The sequence below is a fragment of the Natator depressus genome, chromosome 7 (assembly GCF_965152275.1).
Source record: "Natator depressus isolate rNatDep1 chromosome 7, rNatDep2.hap1, whole genome shotgun sequence".
Taxonomy (NCBI): domain Eukaryota; kingdom Metazoa; phylum Chordata; order Testudines; family Cheloniidae; genus Natator; species Natator depressus.
Genome location: NC_134240.1, coordinates 36903680 through 36912860, shown reverse-complemented (window position 1 = coordinate 36912860; position 9181 = coordinate 36903680). Strand labels below are relative to the sequence as shown.

At 45.7% G+C, this 9181-nt stretch overlaps 1 long non-coding RNA gene across 1 annotated transcript; it reads left to right on the top strand.

The window, feature by feature from the left end:
* Window positions 1-4475: 4475 nt before the first annotated feature.
* Window positions 4476-6968, top strand: LOC141991506 (uncharacterized). The gene is made up of 3 exons (XR_012640379.1): window positions 4476-4678; window positions 5589-5677; window positions 6530-6968. It is a non-coding gene; the product is annotated as an uncharacterized LOC141991506 (long non-coding RNA).
* Window positions 6969-9181: the final 2213 nt, after the last annotated feature.

Genomic DNA, 9181 nt, shown 5'->3' with positions numbered 1-9181 from the left:
CTATCTACGCTGCAAATTACTTAAACTCTCTGTGTAAGGGTCCCTATACTCCAGCTATATCCTGAAGCTACTTGGCCTGGACAAGCTTTCCTTTGGAACCTGTCAGTGTCACCCTTTGTTTAACAGGAAGAGGAGTATGCTCACATGGTCTTGTGGTATCCTTCTCCTCTCAGGGTTGGGTTCAGGCTGCTACCTCCACAGCACATAAATCATATTACAATTAAGTATCATTAGTCATTCAAAGTAATTACAGATTTTTAGAAATGTAGGAAAACCTGGCACAGCAAAGTTCCATTTCATTTCCTTTCTCCTGTACTAGAACAAGCTTAACTTAAGAAACCAGTCTGCGTAATTTAGAAGGAAGGACGTGTCATTGCCAAGTATGTTAGAGAATGGATTAACGAGCCTATGAAGGAATGGCTCAGCCTGACTACAGAGGTGAATACCCTGTGAAAGAAGCTTGCCGATTTCCCTTGGTAATTGCTACGTAAGTCCATGTGCTGTTGTTGCTTTTCGGATTTCAGAAATCCCTCAAGATCACCACTGAAATATAGCTGAACTGTCCCTCAAGCAGGCAAGCACCACTTGCAGTCAGCAGTCAGTCATCCTTTCTCTAGAGTAAAACTTGATAGGAAAGTCATGATTTTAAGAAAAATACTGCAGTAAATGATATATTAAAATATTATGATATATATTTTTAAATGCCAGATGGGGATAGGAGGCTACTGCTTCTTTCAAGCAGCAGAGCTCCTCTTCCCCTCCTACTCACAATCATGTATGATTGAGGAGGCTCAAACCATTGTATTGTGCTTTTGTTGCCACTCAGCAAACACTATGTTGCTTGTTGATGCAGAGCACACATATGGGGACCTGGTTATTCAAACGGAAGAAGCTCAGTCTCCCTATGTGTGCCTCACAGAGCTCATAGACTCAGAGATATTAAGGTCAGAAGGGACCATTATGATCTAGTCTGACCTCCTGCACAATGCAGGCCACAGAATCTCACCCACCCACTCCTGCAAAAAACTTCTCACCTATGTATGAGCTTTTGAAGTCCTCAAATCATGGTTTAAAGACTTCAAGGTGCAGAGAATCCTCCAGCAAGTGACCCATGCCCCATGCTACAGAGAAAGGCGAAAACCCCCAGGGCCTCTTCCAATCTGCCCTGGAGGAAAATTCCTTCCCGACCCCAAATATGGCAATCAGCTGAACCCTGAGCATGTGGGCAATCTGAAGTTTTGGACAGTTTTTTGAATTGGAGTAGATCTTACTTCTAGTGAATGTAGGGCCGGAACGGACCTCAAGAAATCATCAAATCCAAGCTCCTACATAGTGGCCAGGACCAAGTAAACCTACACCCTCCCTAACAGATGTTCATCCAACCTGTTCTTAAAAACCTCCAATTATGGGGATTCCACAGCCACCATGGAAGCCTAGTCGAGAACTTAGAATTAGAAAGTTTTTCCTAATTTCTAACCTAAATCACTGTTGCTGCAGTAGGACATGGAGAACAATTGATTGCCGTCCTCTTTATAGTAGCCCTTAACATATCTGCAGACTGTTATGTCCCACTTCAGTCTTTTCTCAAAGCCAAATATGTCCAGTTTTTTTAACCTTTCCTAATATATCAGGTTTTCTAAAACTTTTGTCATTTTTGTTGCTCTCATCTGGACTCTCTCCAATTTGTCCCCATCTTTCCTTAAATGTAGAGCCTAGAATTGGACACAGTACTCCAGCTGAGGCCTTGCCAGTGCTGAGTAGAGCAGGACAACTACCTCCATGTCTTACATATGACATCCCTGTTAATACACCCCAGAATGACAGCAGCCTTTTTTGCAGCTGCATCACATTGACTCGTATTCAATTTGTGATCCATTATAACCCCAGATCCTTTTCAGCAGTACCACCAGTCCTTCCCCATTTTGTAGTTTTGAATTTGATTTTTCCTTCCTAAAGGAAGTACTTTGCTTTTGTTTTTATTGAATTTCATCTTGTTGAATTCAGACCAATTCTCCAGTTTGTCAAGGTCATTTTGAACTCTAATCGTATCCTCCAAAGCGTTTGCAACCCCTCCCACCTTAGAGTCATCTGCAAATTTGATAAGTATACTTCCACTGCACTATCCAAGTTATTAACAAAAATATTCAATATTCAATAGTATCAGAAGTGATCCCTGCAGGGCCCCAGTACATATACCCTCCTAGTCTGACAGCAAACCACTGATAACTACTCTTTGAGTATGGACTATTATTTTCCAGGTACTTATGTTCCAGGAGCTTTCCAGATATTAAAGTTAGGCTGACTAGTTTTTAATTCCCCAGATCCTCTTTGTTCCTATTTTTGAAGATAAGTAATGTTTGCCCTTCTCCAGTCTTCTGGAACCTTAACCATCCTCTACGAGTTCTCAGCGATGGCTCCTCCCAACCTCCTTTGCTCCCTGCTGGAATATCTAGACTTAGACCTTAATAATAGTCCTGATCACTGACACAAGGCCCATTGAAGTCAATGGAAATACTCCACTGATTTCAATGGGCTTTGGATCAGGCCCTCAGCAGCCAGTTGTTTTTACTGTGTTTTTACTCTTAGGAAATACAAACTCAGCACTGGAGAAGGCTCTTCCCTGCTCCTCCCAGAACCAAATGATGCCGGTTCTTCCTAAGTGAGCTATGTGTGTGTTGCTGAACCACAGGATATGAGAATTTGGAACAATATGTGCTAGCCTGTAGACCATGATTTAAGACCAAGTGTGTTACAAAGATTCTGAAGAGCAAAATGACAGATAGATAATGTCACTGGTCAATATTTGGACACAAATCCTTTCCCCTTTATTATACTGTTTTTTTCTTTAAAATGGGGATTAAAGTTAGCAATATTTCTGTTACATAAAAGCCGAAGGGTTTTATAATTTTCTGAAGGTCAGCTATAATCCATACTGAATGTTTTTAGGTTCTGTTTGGTTTATTGTATTTGGCAAAAATGTAACTTGCAAGATGGAGTAAGATTTATTTTACCATTAACAAAAACATGTTGTATTGAGAAGAAATGTTCTCTAATAGAGTGCGGGGACTGGGAGTCAAGTCTTCTGGGTTTTGAAAGGCAGTGTGGCCTAGTGGATAGATCATTGGACCTGAGTGCTATTCCTGGCTTGGATACTGGACTGCTAGGTGACTTTGGGCAAGTAACTTCATTGCTCTGTGACTCAGTTTCCCCTCTAAAATAGGGTTAATGATACTTTCCTCCTTTATAAAGCACTTTGAGATCGCCTGATTAAAAGTACTGTATAAAAACCAGGTATTATTATTATTTTATTTATTGTTCACAGCTCTGCCAGTAGACAAGTCAATGAATCTCTATGCAGCTCAATCTACCTGTCTGAAAAAGGAGTATATAATTTAGAGGACCTAATTCCTAATGGTGTCATGAGAGTTAATTACTGCGTGTAAAAGCATTTTAAGATCTTTGAATTAAAAGCTTTATATGATTATTACTTATTCAGATATCTACATTTTTGATTTCTTATGGCCTCTGCCCCTGAGAAATTGAAGTGTGAATAGTAGGGTGTGTGACAGAATGGGTATATGTCTGTGTCAAATTATGAACTCCATTTTGTTTTGTGAATGCCAGATTTGATTGTTGTATTGCAGAGTTGTAGTAGCCATGTTGGTGCCAGGATGTTACAGAGACTGGTGACCTGAAGAAGAGCTCTGTATAAGCACGAAAGCTTGAAACAGAATTTGGTCCAGTAAAAGATATTATGTCACCGACTTTGTAAATTTTAACATTTCTCTAAATTTGATTGTAACCTTCATTGTGACTGCCACTTTGTATTGTAATCTTTTAGGTTGGGGTGTGACCCCCATGTTGTATTGCATTCTCCATTGTGAATTAGAGTAACCATTTTGTGTTACAGAGTAGCAGCCGTGTTAGTCTGTATTCCACTGAATGCATCCGATGAAGTGAGCTTTAGCTCACGAAAGCTTATGCTCAAATAAATTTGTTAGTCTCTAAGGTGCCACAAGTACTCCTTTTCATTTTGTGTTAGGGGCTTGACACCTAGTGGAATGACTATGTGCTGGTCTACACTAGAAAGGTAGGTTCCCCCTGCTCTCAGCTCACACCCCTGAGAGATGTAGTTAAGCTGACCTAAGCTCCAGTGTAGACAGTGCAAGGTCAACGGAAGAATACTTCCATTGATCTAACTGCCTCCTCTCAGAGAGGTGGATTTACTACAGTGATGGAAGAACCCTTTCTCTCACTGTAATAAGTGAAGCCCTACAGCAGTGTAGCTACAGTGGTGCTGCTGTGCCTCTCTAGTATTTCTAGTGTAGACATACCCTATGTCTGAGAAACTAAAACAGAGCAATCTGCCATCAACTCTGATTGTCTGTCAATGACCAGCCAGCCAACCCCTGGAACAATGAACTCTCTGCACAGCAGCCTGCCTGAGGGGAGGGGGAAAAGATTAAATTTCCTAGCTAGAGCACATAGCTGGAGCTCTCCAGTTTCTCCTGCTTGGCACGTGACCAAACAGGTCAGGAACTGTTTTAAAAGGTGGGGTGCTTCTCTAAGTGAGGGGCCAATCCATCACCACGAAGAAGAAGAAAGGGATGGCGAAAGAGAAGGCAAGAAGGGTTATGTAGCCTGTGAATGCTGACCAAATCCAGGACTCACAGAAGGGGTAAGATCAGATTCAGGGGAAGTGCATTCAGGATTGTTTGTCGTTTTCCAAAGATCTGTAACTCCCAAGTGCTTTTAAAGTGCCTGTGGTTAATAAATTCTTTTGTTAAGCCTGTATTCCTTGCTAGTCTACCACATTGTCCCTGACAAGGTTAATCAAGAAGCTCAGTGCTCACAAGGAGATGGGACTCTGAGGGAACGTGTATAAGCAACTGGGGGCTCAGGAAGGCAGAGGCACTGGTTCTGGGATTTAAGGTGGCTGGGCTGCAGAGCCCCACATCCCAAGGAAGGAATGCAGACATAATGTCTGCAACTGGGAATGTGGCTGAGCCCTGGTCTACACTACGAGTTTAGGTCGAATTTAGCAGTGTTAGGTCGATTTAACCCTGCACCTGTCCAAGCCTATTTTGTCAACTGTGCTGATGAGCTCTGCATGGTCACCTGTGCAGTCCCAGAATCGCAAAAGAGGTCCAGCATGGACCGAATGGGAGGTACTGGATCTGATCGCTGTATGGGGAGAAGAATCCATGCAGGCAAAACTCTGTTCCAAAAGACGAAATGCCAATATATATGCCAAAATCACACAGGGCATGGTGGAGAGAGGCTACAACAGGGACACACAGCAGTGCCACTTAAAAATTAAGGAGCTCAGGCAAGCCTATCAAAAAACAAAGGATGCAAACGGTTGCTCCGGGTCAGAGCCCCATACATGCCACTTCTATGATGAGCTGCATGCAATTCTGGGGGAACCGGGGGGGGCCTACCACTACCCCACCACTGTCTGTGGACACCTGCAAGGGGGGAGTCTCATGCAACAAGGATGAGGATTTTGTGGATGAGGAAGATGAGGAGGAGGAGGAGGTTGAGGATAGCGCACAGCAGGCAAGTGGACAATCTCTTCTCCCCAGCAGCCAGGAACTGTTCATTACCCTGGAGCCAATACCTTCCCAACCCTCCCAAGGCGGGCTCCCGGACCATGAAGCCGGAGAAGGCACCTCTGGTGAGTGTACCTTTGTAAATATAATACAGGGTTTAAAAGCAAGCGTGTTTAATGAGTAATTTGTCCTGAAGACTTGGGATGCATTCGCGGCCAGTATAGCTACTGGAAAAGTCTCTTAATGTGTCTGGGGATGGAGCGGAAATTCTCCAGGGACATCTCCATGAAGCTCTCCTGGAGGTACTCTAAAAGCCTTTGCAGAAGGTTTCTGGGGAGGGCAGCCTTATTCTGTCCTCCATGGTAGGACACTTTACCATCCAAGGGAACATTCAGAGGTGCCCGTTCCTGCTGGGCTTTTTGCCTTTGGCTGAAAAGAAATCATCCCCACTGTTAGCCGTGCGGTGGGGGGAGGCCCATTCATGCTGAGCTATTCACGTTTTCCTGACAGGGATCTTCCCTGATACTAGCCACGTGGTGGTTGGGTGGGGTGGGGCGGGGGGTGCGAAGTGAAGCAATTATCCCAGAGAATTGAGGAAGGGGGGTTGGGTTGAGCTGCACATTCACCCTAAAACTGCAGCCCCTCCTTTTAAATGGCCAACCCAACGGGCTTTTCTTGGTATGGGAAAGGAGGGCACTGCTGTTTGAAACCATTCCCACACGTTATGAAGGCTGAAGAAGCTGAAACCCTTTGCCTTACCATGGCTGCCTGCAAGCCGAATTCTGTTGCCCAGCCAAGCGTGTGTGATGTCTCACACCAAACCGGCAGGCACTCAATGTAAGAGGCAAAACGCAACCTTGTACCGAAAGCATAAGTGCTATGTAATGTGAATCGCTTGATTCAGTGTGAAATAGTCTTCCCTTTGTTCTCTAAAATGTATCTTTTTAAATATTACTCTCCCTTTTTTCCTCCCACAGCTGCAAATGTTTCTACGCTCCCCCTATCATCTCCGTCCCAGAAGCTAGCACAGATTAGAAGGCGAAAAAAACGCACTTGCGATGACATGTTCTCAGAGCTCACGCAGTTCTCCCGCACTGAAAGAGCTCAGCAGAATGCGTGGAGGCAAACAATGGCAAAGTCCAGGAAAGAGTTAAATGAACGTGATGAGAGGAGGGAGGAGTATGATGAGAGGAGGCAGGATGCAATGCTGAGGCTAATGGGGGAGCAAACTGCCATGCTCAGGCGTCTGGTGGAACTGCAGGAAAGGCAGCAGGAGCACAGACCACCGCTGCAGCCCCTGTATAACTGTCTGCTCTCCTCCCCAAGTTCCATATCCTCCTCACCCAGACGCCCAAGAATGCAGGAGGGGGAAGGCTACGGGCATCCAGCCACTCCACCGCAGAGGATTGCCCAAGCAACAGAAGGCTGGCATTCAATAAGTTTTGAACTGTAGTGTGGCCTTGTCCTTTCATCCTCCCTTTATCCACCACCCCACCTGGTGCTTCCCTCCTCCCCACCGCTCCCGGGCTACTTTGCGAGTTTTCCCCCTATTTGTGTGATGAATTAATAAAGAATGCATGATTTTGAAACAATAATGGCTTTATTGCCTCTGAAAGCGGTGATCGAAGTGGGGAGGTTGATTGGCTTACAAGGAAGTAGAGTCAACCAAGGTGGTGGGTTTTCATCAAGGAGAAACTAACAGAACTTTCACACCTTAGCCTGGCCAGTCATGTATTTAGTGTTCAAAGCTTCTCTGATGTAAAGTGCACCCAGCTGTGCTCTTCTAATCGCCCTGGTGTCTGGCTGTGCATAATCGGCTGCCAGGCAATTTGCCTCAACCGCCCACCCCACCATAAACATCTCCCCCTTACTCTCACAGATATTGTGGAGCACACAGCAAGCAGCAATAACAATGGGAACACTGGTTTCACTGAGGTTTAACATAGTCAATAAACTGCACCAGCAAGCTTTTAAATATCCAAATGCACATTCTACCATCATTCTGCACTTGCTCAGCCTATAGTTGAACTGCTCCTTAGTATTGTCCAGGGTGCCTGTGTATGGCTTCATGAGTCATGGCATTAAGGGGTAGGTTGGGTCTCCAACGATAACTATAGGCATTTCAACATCCCCAACAGTAATTTTCCGGTCTGGGAAGTAAGTTCCTTCCTGCAGCTGTTCAAACAGACCAGAGTTCCTGAAGATGCGAGCATCATGCACCTTTTTCGGCCATCCCACATTGATGTTGGTGAAACGTCCCTTGTAATCCACCAGTGCTTGCAGCACCATTGAAAAGTACAGTTGCAGTTTATGTACTGGCTGCCAAGGTGGTCTGGTCCCAAGATAGGGATATGCATTCCATCTATCGCCCTACCATAGTTAGGGAACCCCATTGCAGCAAAGCCATCCACTATGACCTGTACATTTCCCAGAGTCACTACCCTTGATAGCAGCAGGTCAGTGGTAGCATTGGCTACTTGGATCACAGCAGCCCCCACAGTAGATTTACCCACTCCAAACTGATTCCCGACTGACCGGTAGCTGTCTGGCGTTGCAAGTTTCCAGAGGGCTATCCCCACTTGCTTCTCAGCTGTGAGGGCTGCTTTCATCTTGGTATTCTTGTGCTTCAGGGCAGGGGAAAGCAAGTCACAATGTTCCATGAAAGTGCCCTTACGCATGTGAAAGTTTCGCAGCCACTGTAAATCATCCCAGACCTGCAACACTCTGTGGTCCCACCAGTCTGTGTTTGTTTCCCAGGCCCAGAATCGGTGTTCCACGGCAGGAACCTGCCCCGTTACCACCATGATGTCCAAATTGCCAGTGCCCGTGCTTTGAGAGAAGTCTGTGTCCATGTCCTCATCAGTATCGTGATTGTGCTGTCGTCGCCTCCTCACCTGCTTTTGCAGATTCTGCACACACTGCAGGATAATGCGCGAAGTGTTTACAATGCTCACAACAGCAGCGGTGAGCTGAGCGGGTTCCATCCTTGCTGTGGTATGGCGTCTGCAGGAGAGCAGAGTTGCAGCAGAAGTGGTGGATGACGACGGTTGCCACGAGAATAGATATTTATACAGAACAATAAGAGGACCTGCGAGGTGGATTCATGGCACCAGGAGAGCAGAGTTGCAGCGGAAGCGGTGGATGACGACAACATGGAGAAATTTGCTATTAAGACTGAGCTCATTTACAAGAGCAGGAGATCAGAGTTGCAGCGGAAGCAGTGGATGACGACAACATGGAGAAATTTGCTATTGGGAATGAGCTCATTTACAAGAGCAGGAGAGCAGAGTTGCAGTGGATGACGACTGCACTGTCTGCTGACAGGAGCACCCAGGACACAACAGCAGTGACAGTGAGCTGAGCTGAGCGGGCTCCATGCTTGCCGTGGTATGGCGTCTGCACGGAAAAAAGGCGCGAAACGATTGTCTGCTGTTGCTTTCACGGAGGGAGGGGCGACTGACGACATGTACCCAAAACCACCCGCCACAATGTTTTTGTCCCATCAAGCATTGGGAGCTTAACCCAGAACTCCAAGGGTTGGCAGAGACTGTGGGAACTGAGGGATAGCTACCCACAGTGCACCGCTCTGTAAGTCGATGCTATCCACGGTAGTGAGGACGCACTCCGCC